Below are 16,119 nucleotides of genomic sequence, written 5' to 3'. Positions count from 1 at the left end.
TTCTACAAGCCACTGGGTTCCCAGGAACTGGTATTTGTGGACTGGCCGTGGACATGAATGTCCCTCTCTAGGTCTTATTGTCTCACAGAAACCGGAACTGCACAGCAGGCAGCCCTCACTGGAGGGGGCACAGGTGAGCTTTATTGATAAGAAACGACACTAGCTGAGCCTCATAGCTTTTTGTTACCACCTTCTTAGCAAGCCTTCTCATCCACTGGGTGAGTGAGGTACAAAATCAAGGCCCTCTTTTGAGAGCAACAGAATGGATAGGAAGTCTGAAGGGCTGAGGGGTCCTGGGATGGTCAGACAGCTTTGAAACAAGGCCAGCCCCTACCTGTGATGGACTGAGGGGGTTGCTATCCTCAGTCAGTGTTAGAGGTGGATGAGAGCCACAAACAACCGTGCCGCACACCCATCCAGACTCTTTGGCATCCCTATCCCCCTGTAGACAGCAGTTCTCTGCCTCACCACAGAAACCTGCAGGCTACCCTCATCCAGACCCTTTTCTTGTTGGAGTTTAGGTTTTGATAGAGTCTAAAATAAATCAAGACATGACTCTCTCTTATTCCTCCAAGAAATGTATATTGAGCACCTACTGTATGCCAGATGTGGTACTAGGCTGATACAGAAATGAGTAAGACTATCTCTGCCCTGAGCTCACAGCCTGGTTAGTAGGAGTCAGGAAAAAAGGAGGGCAGACAATCAGCTGTGATGGTGCCACGAAAGAAGATTGTAGAATAGAGGGGGTGGGGTAGAGAATCAGAAGAGGTTTCAGACGAAAGGTCAGTTGAGCTGCATGTGAAAAGACTCTCCCAGGCAACTCCAAAAACCCAAATCAGGGGCTCCCTGTTTTGTGATATTAAAATAAATGTTGACTTATGTTACGTCAACTGTCCCTGCTTCTTCTCAAGGGGGAATGTTTTGTGTTGACTGTCTCAACGCCCTCACACTTCCACATCCTTGCCAGCACTTGTTATTTGTGGTCTTTTTGATACTAGCCAACCTCATGTCCTCTTTTGTTATCTTGTCATTATTTTATAATTCAATGGAAAAAATAATAAATTTTACACAATTTTAACGTGTAGACTACTTTCAGAAACACATATGGTATGCAAAGCAAGATCATTTAAATTAAAAATTATTCCCTTCCATGAATACATAAGGTCAGTAGAGAAAAGATAACACTTGCAAGCAAGGAAACCAACCAGATACATATTAGTGTTTAACCCATCCATGGAATGCCATGTCCCCATGTCCTGTGGTGTTGAGTAGGGTATTTGAGATCTTCTGGGGGAAGACTCCATTCTTGCCTTCTGTATACTCTCAGAAGCCAGATTTTCAAGTGAGGATCCTAAGGGGCTCTTAACTCATGTGAAAAAGTACTAGTTAGTCTGGAAATACTAAGCAATTTGAAGTTGGGGGAAAATATCCCCTATAGTCCACCGTTACGAAGGCCAGTTGTGTCCCCAGTGACCTTTTTCTCTGATGGTTGTTCTCAAGTGGTATGGGTTTTTTTGAGATTGTCCTGAAGGTGGAGCGATGCATCTTCTGTTTCCCTTGTCTCCAAGAAGTGCTGTTATGTAACCATCTCCACGTTCTGGGACCACTCACATCAGTCTCTGATTAGAGGGCTTGGGAGGCCTGCCATCTTGCAGCCTTCCCTCGCTAAGCAGAATGCTCTGTATTGAATCATTGCAGTGTGTTTGGCTTTCTGTACTATTAGCTCAATTTAGGAAGGGCGTAGATGAGTGCTCCTTTGCTTTTTGTTGTAGAAAATGGCCCCCTGTTTATTTTCCTGAGTACCTTTAATGATTCTGTGGTGGCTTTACTTCTAATAAGTTAATAAGGGAGACGTTGATTAATAGCGTAGGTGTCTTGGATAGCAAAGCTCTCCTGTCAAGTGTCAGAAAGGTTTAGTGAGCTTTCTAGCTTGGCGATGCCTAGTTCGAAGGTTTTCAGCTTTGGGGGAGGAGAGAAAGGGCACAGCATCCAACCCCCAAGGGCAGCTCCCATCTGTCTAGGTTGCTGACTCTGCTGAGCTACTGACACTGGATGAGAAAGGAAGCCTTCATGGCAGCAGAGATACATTCTCAGCAAGGGTTTAGAGCTGCTGCGGGGGTAGGTGTTTTAGGTGGTTCCATGAGAGGAAAAGACTCCACTGTGGGTCCCACGAGATGAAGGACGAATTATGCGAGGTCCGACTCTGGAGTCTGGGAGAAGCTTTGGTTACTTTGGTTGAGGTGGGACAGGTAACAATGGCCAAGCCCACCGAGTTGGCTGCTTTAGGCCGGAGAAGAAGCAGGCAAAGCACTGCTGTGGGCCAACTTTGAGCAGGCATTGCCAGCCCTTCTTCTAGTAAACAAATACCATTTCTTAACAGTAAAAAACTGTTTCCCCAGAAACTGTTCTGAATCTCCTTATTTAGTCTAATCACCAAGGGGAGCTAAAAAAATTAGGATAAGCCACAAAGATGTCAGTAATAATAATAAGATGGCTGATATTTATTGGACATCTGATTTGTGACTGCAAGGGAGGTGATCCTGTTTTCATTTTACAGAAAAGGAAAATAGGTCTCAGAGAGGCTGATTTATCTGCCCAAAGTCACACAGCTCCTAAGTGGCAGAGGAGGGATTCAAAGTCAGGTCATTCTGACTCCAGAGTGTATGTTCTTCAGGCCACAGGAGGATGCCTCTAATGAAAGTGTGTGTGTGTGTGTGGGTGTGGGTGTGCATGTGTCCCTCCCTATCCTGCAGGTCACTTGACAGGAAAGGTCAGAGTAGGACCAAAGGTCCAAAGTGCCATGAGAAGGGTGGAAGCAGGTTCTTCCTTGGCGAGGAATTCGTACCAGCTAGTACAGCCCTGTGTAGTATTGTGAGAGAACACAGAGAATGTGGAATCAGGACACCCAGAGTCACCAAAAGTTGGTGTGTGGCGCTTGGCAAGTCATTCAACTCTCTAGGTCAGCCTTGATTGCTGTCCTGTTAAATGGGGATAACAATACCTACTTGATCAGTCTCCCTGACTTTTCCTGTGATGCATTGTGTAGGATGATGCTTTGGCAACTCTGTGGAGCATTATACAAATTACAGTTTTTCCAGGTTTATTCATAAACATAATATTTTGTCATTTGCAAAGAAACACATTTGCATATCAATCATTTAAAACCTTACTACAAGATGACAAAGGTTTTGGACAGGAGATAACGTCCAGTGCTTTGCTATTTATATTTAACTACGTACAACTAGCTCTTGTTAGGCCTGTTTTTTTTGTTTGTTTGTTTTGTTTCTGTTTTGTTTTTTAAATAGGAAAGTCTTTCTTATTTACAAAAGGAATTTTGGTTGTTCTGTTTCTAAACTGTGTTAATATAAATCTTGAAATACAGGCAAAGAAAGAAGAAAGTGAAGAACACCCATAATATTCTTCACCCAGAGGTTATCATTGTTAACATCCTGGTTTATTGAGCCAATCTGCTATCTTAGGTCCTGATAACTGCATTGGTGATTTTTATAATCGGTATTGTATATTAACTCAGTTTCTCTAATATTCACCTGGAGGCTGAAAAAAAATAACTTGTAAAGAGATACTAATTATTTTAGTTAAGATGCTCTTTATCTTTTTTGTTAAGATGATTTTTTGTGGACCACAGCAACTGTTTTTATAAGCTTTCGCTGTTAATTCCCCTCCCACACTGCCAAATAAAAAAGAGAGATAGCAAGAAACAGACCCAGTAACTAAGAGTTATTGTTGTGTCCAGAGTAGCTTCCTTTGAGCATTGTCTCCTTTCATGCCACACTCTTTCTTTCTCTGTTTGCCACTTTCTGACACTGCCGTAAGTGTGTGTCTGCTCTTCGCTGATGGGTGTGATTAATCTAATATTAGTCCACTGTAGTGAATAGCCCATTGTCGTAAATAGCCTGGAGCCAAGAAAGTGAGATTCTTTGAGGTTCTGTGAAGGCAGGGACCCTCTCCTGAATGCTGCTGCATCCCAGGACTGAGCATCGTGCCCAGCACATAGTAGGCTCCAGTAGATATTTTGTCATTTGTCTGAATGAAAGGTTCCACCACTGCCATTAACAGCTATGTGACTTTGGGCCAATCAGTTAAATTCTCTGGATGTCTGTAATACCCTTCCACTTTAGATATTTTATAATTCTAGGCTTCCTCTCCTGAGATTTTGATTCTGACACTGTGTGGTCATATACCTGATGACAAACTTTCACCATTGCTATCCCCTTAAAGATGTGAAAACCTAGCAACTGCCTTCTCTCCATCCTTTTATCAATAGGAGATAATTTTCCAAGTAATGAACTGATTTTCTTAGTTATCTGCCTCTCCTATTAGCTATCTTTGTTTGTTGAAGAGATTGGTTAATGATCTAATTAAAAGAGACAGGAAGCCTGGGGTGAGGCCCTAACAGAAACTAGGCGTCTCATGTTGTTGGTTAGCTCATTGGAACCAAGGTCAGTTCCAAACTGTGGGCTCCCTTAAATATCCTTAGCAGTAAAACCTTCCCACCATGTATTCAAGGGTTATGGTTTCTCCATGAGAAACTATTTACCCAATGCGTTAAGTTTAAAGACACTGCTTCTTCTTATACTTGGGATGCTGCACAGAGCATCTGTGAACTTTATTAGCTTTTAGGATGCAGGGGGAGATAGTGCTGGGAAAATCTGCCTTGGTTTCATCAGAAGCTCTGGATGATTGCCTTTGCAGTGGGTGGATGTGTATTACTGTTTCACTGGCAACAAAACCCAAGCATGTTGGCCAGTTTTCCAATCTGTAGGACTAGAGGACTAGAACCCTTTCCTATGTTCTGTTTCCACTGACTCTCAAGAAATGTTTCTGGCCAAATGAAATGAGGGCAACAGAATAAATAGTTGATGCCCCATCAGTTTCCCCAGGCGGAGTCTGCCCTAAAAGGACTTCTGTCACTTGGGAATTTCTGAGCGCTGTGGTAAGATCCCAAGGGTGTTCTGGTAATCTGCTGGTGACATGTTGCAGTGGACCCACAGGTTAGGCATAAACCGTTCACTTTCATACTTGTACTTAGTTTTCTAGATTTATTTTTCTACATCCTTACCCAATCCACATTTGTCAAAGGTTTCATTGAGGAAATGTAAATGTCCTAAGAGATTTTGCAGAGAAATCTTGCTTGTGCCTGTTTCTAAAGCATACAGACTTTAATCCAACACCCCCTTCTTTTGCCAGAACTTCACTTTTATGTCTATACATGAGCAGGACATAACATGAATTGCCTCATTTCCTTTCATGACTTTGCCATTTCTTTTCTTCCTCGTAACTGAATTGTTGCGTAGGTGTATTTTTTTTAACTCTTAAATATAGACTTCTTTATGTTATGCAAAAGAGAATATGTTTCATTTGCCTGCTTGTGTATTTTAAAAGCAGCTTTATTGAGATATAATTGATATACAGCAAACAAAAATTTGCAGTTTTGACATGTTTACGCTCATGAAACCATCACCACAATCAAGATAATGAATACACCCATCACCCCCAGAAGCTTCCTTGTGCCCCTTGGCAACCCCTTCCTCCCACCCTTTCCAATCTCCCTTCCAGCCTCCTCAGGCAAACCCTGATCTGCTTTCTGTCACTGTACATTAGTCTGCATTTCCTGGCATTTTATGTAAATGGATTCATACAGTACATACTCTTTCTTGCCTGGCTCCTTTCATGCAACAAAATTTCTTTAATTCATCCATGTTGTAACATGTAGCAATAGCTCATTCCTTTTAACTGCTGAGTAGTGTTCCATTGTATGAAAATACCACAGTTTGTTTATCCATTCATCTGTTGATACAAATTTGGATTGTTTCCAATTTTTGACTATTAAAACAAAGCTGTTACGACTTGTGGCTACCAAGCGGGGGGAGGGGGCTGAGGGAGGGATGGATTGGGAGTTTAGGATTAGCAGATGCAAACTGTTGTATACAGAATGGATAAAGAACAAGGTCCTGTACTTGTGCCTGTGAGCCAGGCACAATATCCTGTACTAAACTATAATGGAAAAGACTAAGAAAAAGAATATATATAATATATACATAAGTGAATCACTTTGCTGTACAGCAGAAACTAATACAACATTGTAAATCAACTATACTTCAATAAAATAAATTTTAAAAAATAAAACTGTTACAGGCATTCATGTACAGGCCTTTGTGTGGACGTATGCTTTCTTTTCTCTTGGGTAAATACCCAAGAGTAGAATATCTGGATCATATAGGTCGAATGATCAATGTCATTGAGCATTACTTCATGTGCTTATTTGCTATCTGTATATCTTCTTTGGTGAAATATCTGTTCACATCTTTTGCCTACTTTTTGATTGGATTGTTTTCATATTAGTGAGTTTTGAGATTTTTTGGGGGTATATTTTAGATAGAAGTCCTTTATCTGATATATACTTTAAAATATTTTCTTTCACTCTGTGGCTTGTCTTCTCATTCTTTCAACAGTGTGTTTCAAAGAGCAGAAATTATTATTTTTGATGCAATTGAATTTATCAATTTGTACTTTTATGGGTCACGCTTTGGTGTTTTATATATAAGAAATCTTTGTCTAACCTAAGGTCACAAGGGATTTCTCTGATGTTTCCTTTAGAACTTTAAGTTTTACATTTAGTTCTACGTTCCACCTTGATTTAATTTTTGTCTAGTGTGCAGGGTTTGAGGTTTTTTGTTTGTTTTTGCTTATGGCTATCTAATTGTTTCAGTGCCATTTGTTGAAAAGGCTGTCTTTTTACCAGTGAGTTGCCCTTGCACCTTCTTCGAAGATCATGTATTGTCCATATATGTGCCTTTGCACCAATTCCAAATTGTCTTGATTACTGGAGCCTTATGATAAGTCTCAAAATCAGGTAGTATTCATTCTCCAGCTTTATTCTTCTTGCCTACTAGTACTTTTTACTTCTGAGAATTTTGTTGTTAGGTCTGGAGTATTAGGGCAAGAGTACCAATTATAACAAACAATAGCTTTCACTTTGTTTACTTATAACTCTCCAGAGAGTCAGCAAGAGCGTGAGCAATGGAATCGGATCTGGTTCTGAATCCTGGTTCTGCCGCTAATTAGCTGTGTGACTCTGGTCAAGTTACTTATCATCTCAAAGTTTCAGGCTCCTCCACTGTAAAATAGGGATGATAATATTCACCTCACAGTATTGTTTTAAGGAACAAATTAGAAAATATAAAAATCTCTGATATAATTTTTGCTTAATATACATTAATTTAGTTTAAAAATTAATGCAATAAAATATATAGTATTTAGTTACCTAAGGCACATATAATCAAAATGTCTTTGGCATTCTCATTTCTCTTATTTCATCTTTTTTTTTTTGGCCACACAGCTTGCAGGATCTTAGTTCCCCGACCAGGGATCAAACCTGAGACCTGGCAATGACAGCACCAAGTTATAACCACTGGGCCAATTCCCGCAAGGGAGTTCCTATGTTTTATTTAAAGTCTTTTAATAAGACTTTAAAATCTCATTTTAAAGTCTTTTGAGTGATTATTGTTTAGTTTCTATAATTAGGTATAGTTTTGAGGTTTGAATTTGAACTTTTTTTTTGCGGTACGCGGGCCTCTCACTGCTGTGGCCTCTCCCGTTGCAGAGCACAGGCTCAGCGGCCATGGCTCACGGGCACGGGCCCAGCCGCTCCACGGCATGTGGGATCTTCCTGGACCGGGGCACGAACCCGTGTCCCCTGCATTGGCAGGCAGACTCTCAACCACTGCGCCACCAGGGAAGCCCTGAACATTTTTGATATAGCAAAATGTACTAGTGTTTCCCATACATCTGTGTTACATTCAGATGGATGGGTTGAAATACCAACGGAGTGATAGTTGAATGAGGTTGTTCAATGGTGCGGGTGTATAGGGGCAGAGATTAACCATCACTTTTGAGGCATAGAAAATTCCAGCCAAGGAAAATCCAGCTCCATGGGATCACTCATGCATGGAGGAAGAATGACGATTGTAAATCTGAATTTTTCTCTTATGGTGACTTGGGGTAGACATTGACCCATCTCTGCTGTGTCTAGGTGAAGGCATAACGAGTTTTCATTGAAAGTTGAATTAAGCAATATTTTAAAAATCCCTCCACACATGATAAGAAAAAGACTAATAACTGAATTTGGAAATGGATAAAGGACATGTACAGGCAGTTTGCAGTTGAAGAAGCCAGAACTTTTAGTAAACATATGAAAAGAATCTTAACCTGACTTGTATTTAGTGAAATATAAATCAAAGCCACAATGAAATGCCATGTTAGGTATATCATATTGGCAAAGAGTAATAAGGTTGATAACAGCAAATATTGGCAAGGATATCAGGGAGAGGAACTAATTAATATTTGACTGGTGGGAGTATAAATTGGTGAACCATTTTTTGAAAGCTATTTGGCAATACCTAATAAAGTTGAACGTGAATATTCCCTAAGATCCAGCCCTTTCATTTCTTGGTATCTGCTCTAGGGAAATTCTCATACATATTCCCAGAGACACATGTACAGAATGTACATTGCAACATCGTTTGTGGTAGTGAAGAACTGAAAACTGCCTAACCTAACATGTCTCTGTTTCTGTGTCTCTTTGTCTCTGTCTCTGTCTCTCTCTCTGTCTCTCTCCCTGTCTCTGTCTCTCTCTCTTTCTCTCTCTCTCTCTCTCTCTCTCTCTCTCTCTCTCTCTCTCACACACACACACACACACACACACACACACACACACACAAGTTATATATTATCAGGACCGTTTGCAAGTCACAATACTCATGACATTTTACCCCTAAAGCTATTTTTTAAAAACAGAGTTCTGAAGCAGATGTAAAAAATGTTAACGTGTTTGACATTTTTGATTTTGCTGGTGGGAGCATATAGATCTGGTATTTTCTGTACTCCTCTGTATTTGTGAGATGTTAAAAAGAAACATGATTTTTGTTTCCCTCCTTTGCTTTCTTTTCTTCTTCACAAATTTCTTTTAATTCCCCACCTTCAGACTAAACATCTTTCCCGTTCTGCATACTGTTTGATTTAAATCTTTAATGTGTCTTTGGCTCTTTTCCTCGTATGATTTGAAGTATCTCCAAGGTACATATTTTGTGTCCAGAGTTCTTTAGATATCTGCTTGCTTCTAGTGATGTCCGTTCAATATCATATACGCTGGTTGGGCCTAAGTTGTTAGTTATTTCTTCGCTTCTTTGGTATTGGTGGGAGTTTGAGTTGACGATTGGAACTTAACTTTTATATTTCATGACAGGAAAGGCTTGCAGAGTTTGTTTTCTAATATTGCTCCATCTGCCCGTCTTGGTATATAAGCTATTTCTTTGTAGGGAGGGATGTTTGTTTTAGTGTATGACAGATACTTACAATGAAGATTAGATCATGCACTTCTAGCTGAGAATTTCCAAAGCATGTAATAAACAGTTCTTAATCTTCAAAAGAGAGGCTTGGGGTGCCCTCTCAGTTGGCCTGCCTACACAGTATTTTCAGCTGCCAGAACGGACTCTCTGCCCATGTCAAGCTCACTTTACATGGACATACTTCTAGTTCCCTATTTTCTTTCATCTGCTTCTTTGGTAAACAGACGACAGAAACTTCCTCTGCCTGATCTTTCTGTGACATACTGCAAATTTAGCTCAGACGCCAGCTGGCTGTGTGTCTTTGGCTATTCATAGAAAGGGAGGGTTTACCTTCCTTCCTTCTGAAGAAACCTGATTTTTTTCCATGGGTCCGAATCTGTTTGCCAAGGGCTGTTTGGAATGGGAGCTCCTGGGGAATGGAAAGAGATCTCTCTTTTTGTGGTTCTTGACAGTCTATTTAAAAACTACATTGAGGGCTCCCCTGGTGGCGCAGTGGTTGAGAGTCCGCCTGCCGATGCAGGGGACACGGGTTTGTGCCCCGGTCTGGGAAGATCCCATATGCCGCGGAGCGGCTGGGCCCGTCAGCCATGGCCGCTGAGCCTGCACGTCCAGAGCCTGTGCTCCACAACGGGAGAGGCCACAACAGTGAGAAGCCCGCGTACTGCAGGAAAAAAAAAAAAAAAAAAAAAAACTACATTGATGAGTTATTTCTAATCTGTGCTTGCTTTTGAATTGTTTTCTCCTCTTGTATTCCTGGGTGTTGTAAAGACCTACACAACCATTCATGAGCTATTGGTCATCACAGAGAATCCACTTGGGTAACAGAAGTGAATGCAAATGGTACAGAACATGTAGCTCGGCCACTCTGCCCGAAGGCTACTCTGGTCCTAGCCTGGTCCTAGATTCTAATTTCGATCCAGAAACTACCCCTAAGGCAGCCTATAAGATACAGGCTGGGCTCTGTGACTGACCTGGAAGTCTGACCCAGGGCTTCCAAAGTTCCCATTTAAGCTGGAGCCAATGGGGCCTCTCGAGAGTCCTGGGCAAAATTTGTTTACTTCCCAGTTCAGGAGAGACTTTTTTTCTTGTCGGTTTAGACTTCCGGCCCAGACTTGGTCAGAATTGGACAGGTTTTGGGGCAATATTTACTACAACATTTGTCTCAGTTTATTTTCACAAATGTTTTAGCGTCACGAATATCACTAATTACCATGTCCCTGCTTTTGTTTCTGTTCTGATGTCCTAAATTTGGAAACTGGTAACTGGGCTGTGTCTTTAGGGTGAGGACTGGATGTTTTAAATTTTCCATTCCTAACATCTACCACAATGTCTGGGAGATAATACCTTCTCAATAAATGTCTGTGCCTAGAAAATATGGCTGAATAAATGGTTGTAAAACATATCCCAAAGTCACTGTACTTATTTTATCCTTCTCCAATTTTCTTTTTTTAACTTTTGTTTTCATCTCTCTTAGACCAAAGCCTTACATGGTTTCTAGCATCATTTGTACTGCTTCCTGTAACTCTTCCTTCATACCTCTTCCCCCAAATTTTGTTCAGTTGAAAAAAAGAGAAGGTCTTGTTTTCTCCCTTGGGCTTTGTCCTTCATGTTTAAATGATTTTAGACATTACTCGTATCTCTGTCTGCTTCTTCTATAATATTATCTCAGGCTCTTGCTGGTTGTTACGCCTGCTAACCCTGGCTTATGGGAAATTAATTGTTTCTGCGTGGGTCTGTGGTTTAGGCTGGTGAGCTCATCTTCGGCGGAGGTTTAATATGTGGGAATCCTGGATTGCTTGGATTGAGGGCACGTCTGTCCAGATAGATTTTGTTTCTTCTTCTTGGCACCCTAGGGGTATCCTTGGCTTAGGTCCAATTTTTATGCTGATTTTTTAGCTTGAAAGTTTCTAGACTACAAAGGTATTGTGAATTCAAAACCCCAGACCACACGAGGGCAGACTCTGGGGACGTGGGTGCTCAGCGGGGACACTTTTGTTCTTCCACCAAGAATCTAGGCCAAGGCATCGCTTTGCCATCTGCCCATGGAGCGTCTGGCTTTTTCTCGAGCCCACCATTGTACTTCAAGGATCTTTCTTCAAGACCACTTCATGGGTCTTCCAGTTCCAGTTCTCTACCTCACCTCCCATCCCTGAGCAAGTGTTCAGTCCCAGGCTCCTGGGGTATGACTTCTCCCTGCAGGGTAATAAGCTCATGTGCTTCCAGCTTTGGTTCTCACTTTACTCTTCATTTCTGGCCCCAGACTATTACTTTAACTTACTGTAAGCTCATTTAAATGAACGTTTACTATATGTGTATCACATTTTCCCCAGAGTCTCTTAGGGATTATAATTAATGGAAAGTTTTTTAGACTCTCAAGGCAACTTCTAAGATGATGTTCTTGCTTCCATTTTTATAAAGAAAACAGTTTTAGGTTGGTAGCCAACACACCTAATTCTTTGACATCAGTTTGCTATGTTGGGCAAGTCATATAATCTAGGGGTCAGATTCCCTATCTTTTAAATAGTGGTAACAAGACTTAACAACACAGTTCTGAAAGGTGTGTCTCCTCTGATAGGGATATTATGAGATTTAAGTAATAGAAGACATGAAAAGACATTTTGAAATAAAATTAAAAGCCCTGCATAAGTACCAGATAGGTTTTTTTTTTTAACATGTTTTTTGGAGTATAACTGCTTTACAGTGTTGTGTTAGTTTCTGCTGTATAACAAAGTGACTCAGCTATACATATACATATATCCCCATATCTCGTCCATCTTGTATCTCTCTCCCACCCTCCCTATCCCACCCCTCTAGATGGTCACAAAGCACCGAGCTGATCTCCCTGTGCTATGCGGCTGCTTCCCACTAGCGATCTATTTTACATTTGGTAGTGTATATATGTCCATGCCACTCTCTCACTTCGTCCCAGCTTACCCTTCCCCCTCCCCGTGTCCTCAAGTCCATTCTCTACGTCTGCACCAGATAGGTTTTGTTTCTTCTTTTAGATGCCATAGGGGTATCATTGGCCTAGGACCTATTTTTACTAGCATTATTACTAGTATTCTGTTGTCCCCAGAGCCTTCCCCCTCCTTCTTCTACCATTGCATCTCCTACTCCATTTGTCTAGCTTATGGCAAGTAGAGTGGCCCTATACTTAGGCAGAGGATGAACTGCAGTTGGTGAAACCTGGCTGGTTTCACCTTATTGGGTATGGTGATGAATGTGGCTCTGTTATTCACCCCTTACCTCATGATCCTGTATGTCACTCGGGTTCCTTGCTAGAGAGCAGGTGTTGGTCAGTAGTAGTAATGCATTGTTATTTTGGATAAGGTCTTAATAGCACATGAAATGATTTATATGATTCTGCTGCTTCAGCGAACCAAACAACTACTTCCTGAATACAGATCTTCTCTGCAGTTACCTGTCTATGGCTTGTCACTGAAGGAGAGTCTCAATCGGCATAGATGTTCAGGAAGCTACAGGAAACCTTTAAATGCATATTAACAGGAACACGGATTTACAATCAAGGAGTTTTTACGATATGATCTCATGTAACACACCCATTTTATAATATAAAAACTTCAGTTTGAACAAGTCGTGTCATAAAAGGGGCCACAGAATGAGCAAAGCCAGTTGTATAATGATGGACCAAGCAGATTTGGATATTGGTGTTTTCTTGGCTTTTATTTGAGGCCAGGTTCTCAAACAGAGCATTGACTTTGCTTCAGGTCAAATTAAAGTTATAATTTGCGTTGGTTTAGTCCTTGTTTAAATCACTTAGGTGAGGTTTAATTTTTGAACAAAACTCTGGAACCAGTTCAATTCACAAAAGAGCATATAATTATATAACTTTTATCCTAAGACCCAAGAGATACTTTTCAGTTGATATAATGAGGATTCAAAGGGAATATGAAGCTAAAAAGGAAAGTGCTTGTAGAAATATCAGTAGAAGAAATAGAAATAGAAGACATTTGTGGAAGTCTGGTCTCAGTTATTTGTATAGTTCATTGCACAAATTAATACACTTGATTCTCAAAGATGCAAACATGTTTTTAAATATTGAAACTTTATTTTCACAGAAAGGATGATATAGCAATAAGGGGGTTAACCATGGTTGTATATCTTACTGAATTTTCCAAGGCATACCATTATTTAATATGGAATAGTTAACATGACTGCCCTATTTCCTCTTATCTGTAGTGATTGCCTGCAGCATACATAGACAACATAAATTCCCAGCTAACTCAACCCCCCTCTTTTGATCCACTGAAAAGTTAGTTAATCCATTCATAAAACCTATTTACCAGACCTCCTAACAAATAGACGGGTCTGAAGATCAGTTCTTCTCATGTTCCCTGCCTGCCATCTGTTTTAGATATTAGTGAGTCACGAAATGCCTACACTCTACGGTCTGAAAGAGACTGAGAGCAGAGGGCCTGAACTGTCCGCAAACAGAATAACAGAATCCTTAGGCTACAAAGACTGTTAGGTATGTTGTCTAATCAAGTGATGATAGGAATGATGATTCAAATCAGTAGTGAATCCACAAATCTCGAAACTAAAATGCATGCTAGTTTCAGGAGAAACCTCTAAGATAGCATATAGGCTTTGGTTACTGTTGTTATGGGACAGTTGATGGAAGTTTGTGGAAGAGACCACACACATAGACTAGTTCAGTTCGGTCAGTTTATGCTGAGCACCTACTGTGCTGGTACTGTGGGGAGAGAGGGGAGTAAGACCTGTTCTTTATGAGAGTTCTCAGTCTTAGAGGGAAGATGTAACCAAACCAAACTTGGGTCTGCTCGCCTACATGCAGTAAAGACCATTTACTGATACTGGGCTGTAGTGAAGGAAGGAGCAGCGTTTATCACAAGACCAAGCAAGGGGTACTTGCCTTAGCAAGGGGTGGCTAATGCTCAAAATGCCTGCACTCCTCAATGGCTTTCGGGGAAGGGTTTTTAAAGTCAGGGTGAGGGAGACGGTTTTGGGATGTGTGACCAGCTTGTGGACATTCTTCTGATTGGTTGGTGGTGAGGTAATCGGGAATCAACATCATCAACCTTCTGGTTCCAACGTATCTGGGGTCTACGTGCTTGTGGTCAGCATGCAGTTAACTTCTTCCTCTTGGTGGGAGTTTCAGTATCTGCAAAACAACTCAAGGATGTGGCTCAGGATATTTTCTATAGCACTTGAGGAGGAACTAAAGGTCCTAGACTTTGTTTAATGGCTAAACTATGATTATTTTCTCTTACTTTTCTTTGTTTCTTTCTTTCTCACTTCTTTTTTTTTTTTTTTTTTTAAACATCTTTATTGGGGTATAATTGCTTTACAATGGTGTGTTAGTTTCTGCTTTATAACAAAGTGAATCAGCTATACATATACATATGTTCCCATATGTCTTCCCTCTTGCGTCTCCCTCCCTCCCACTCTCCCCATCCCACACTTCCAGGCTGTCACAAAGCACCGAGCTAATATCCCTGTGCCTTGCGGCTGCTTCCCCCCAGCTATCTACCTTACTACGTTTGTTAGTGTGTATATGTCCATGACTCTCTCTCGCCCTGTCAAAACTCACCCTTCCCCCTCCCCATATCCTCAAGTCCGTTCTCCGGTAGGTCTGCGTCTTTATTCCTATCTTACCCCTAGGTTCTTCATGACATTTTTTTCCCTTAAATTCCATATATATGTGTTAGCATACGGTATTTGTCTTTTTCTTTCTGACTTACTTCACTCTGTATGACAGACTCTATTTCTCACTTCTTTGATTAGATTTATTCTTTGGAACTCGGGGAAGGCCTAGGAGGCTAAAGTTTTTCTACAAACAAGAGGCAGGTAGAGGACAGGGACGTGGGTCCTGTCCCGGGAAGGCCCCATAGGGCCCTGCTGGGTTACAGTATCGCACAACTATGCTGTGACAATAATGGCTACTACGAGCACTTGCTGGGCATGCACCAAGCCTCACGCCTGCCTAGGACTTATTTACTTACATTATCTTGAACGTTCTTATCAGTTCTCTAGGGAGACACTATCATCTCCAGTTTACAAATGGGAAAGCAGTATTTCTTCCCCTGCCTGTTAGCGAGCTGCCTCTCAGCACAATATGTTAAATGCCTTGCCGAGGACTGAGGCTGGAATCTGACAGGCGAAGGTCTAATCTTGACTCTGCTCTATACCTATGGGGTCTTGAGGACATTTCTTAATATATTTGAGCCATAGTTTCTCATCTATGAAACAGTAATATCTACCTCACCTCTCAGCTTCAAGGTCAACATCCTCTGAAAGGCCTTACTCAACCACTCTAAGGACTCTTTTTCCCATCTCCCCAGTCACTTGATCTCATTATCCTGTTTTTACTTTGTTATGGCCTTTATCACCATCTGAAAGGATCTCACGTGTCATTGGCTTACATGACTATTGTCGGCCTCCCCACATGATTGTGAGTTTCATGAAGCCAGGGACTGGGCCTGTCGTGGTCACCCTCCCTGTCCCCAGAATCTGGCTTCTGGCACCTAGTAGGCATTCAAGAAGTACTACCTGAATGGGCAGTGGTCTAGGCAACAGTTGACGGAAAATGTCCTTGCGAACAGTTCCACTAGGTTCTCTTAGAAAGAAAATAAATCATTGAAAGCTTTGAACTACGCTGTTAAGGTAGGTAGAAAGATTTGAATTTTTTTTTTCTTAACCGTACTGAAGGTTTAAAAATAAGTTGAATTTCATCATCCAGTGCATGATGGTCCATCCTTGACCTGAACTG

The 16,119-nt window shown here is 41.2% G+C and overlaps 1 protein-coding gene across 1 annotated transcript in view; it reads left to right on the top strand.

Annotated features, from left to right (window-relative positions):
• The window catches only part of ANKRD44 (ankyrin repeat domain 44), a 205,378-nt gene that overhangs the window by 23,467 nt on the left and 165,792 nt on the right, over positions 1-16,119 (top strand). The window lies entirely within an intron of this gene.

Source organism: Phocoena phocoena, chromosome 7, assembly GCF_963924675.1.
Source record: "Phocoena phocoena chromosome 7, mPhoPho1.1, whole genome shotgun sequence".
NCBI classification, from domain to species: domain Eukaryota; kingdom Metazoa; phylum Chordata; class Mammalia; order Artiodactyla; family Phocoenidae; genus Phocoena; species Phocoena phocoena.
The sequence above is the reverse complement of the archived record's forward strand: the minus strand, read 5'-3'. Positions and strand labels throughout refer to the sequence as shown.